Here is a 259-nt window from a genome sequence, read left to right as displayed (position 1 = left end):
CGCACCCGAGGGTCTCTGACCCCCAGCCGATTGCCAACATGCTGGAGGTGGCCTTGAGAGGCTCGTGCTCAGAGCTTACCGAGGTAGGCAGCACGCAGCTGGATTGCCCTGTGCGCGTGCCCTCCGGGGGCCGTTCCCCCCGGCCCGAGTCCAGGGCTTGGGAGCACCCGACGCGTGGCCTTTGAGGCCAGCAAAGAGCGACGGGAGGGAAGCAGTTCTCGGTGGCAGCTGGGGCCATGGCTGCGCTCCACCCCGCTCC

The sequence above is a fragment of the Pygoscelis adeliae genome, unplaced genomic scaffold, assembly GCF_000699105.1.
Source record: "Pygoscelis adeliae isolate BGI_AS28 unplaced genomic scaffold, ASM69910v1 Scaffold433, whole genome shotgun sequence".
NCBI lineage: Eukaryota > Metazoa > Chordata > Aves > Sphenisciformes > Spheniscidae > Pygoscelis > Pygoscelis adeliae.
This window is presented reverse-complemented; position numbering follows the sequence as displayed.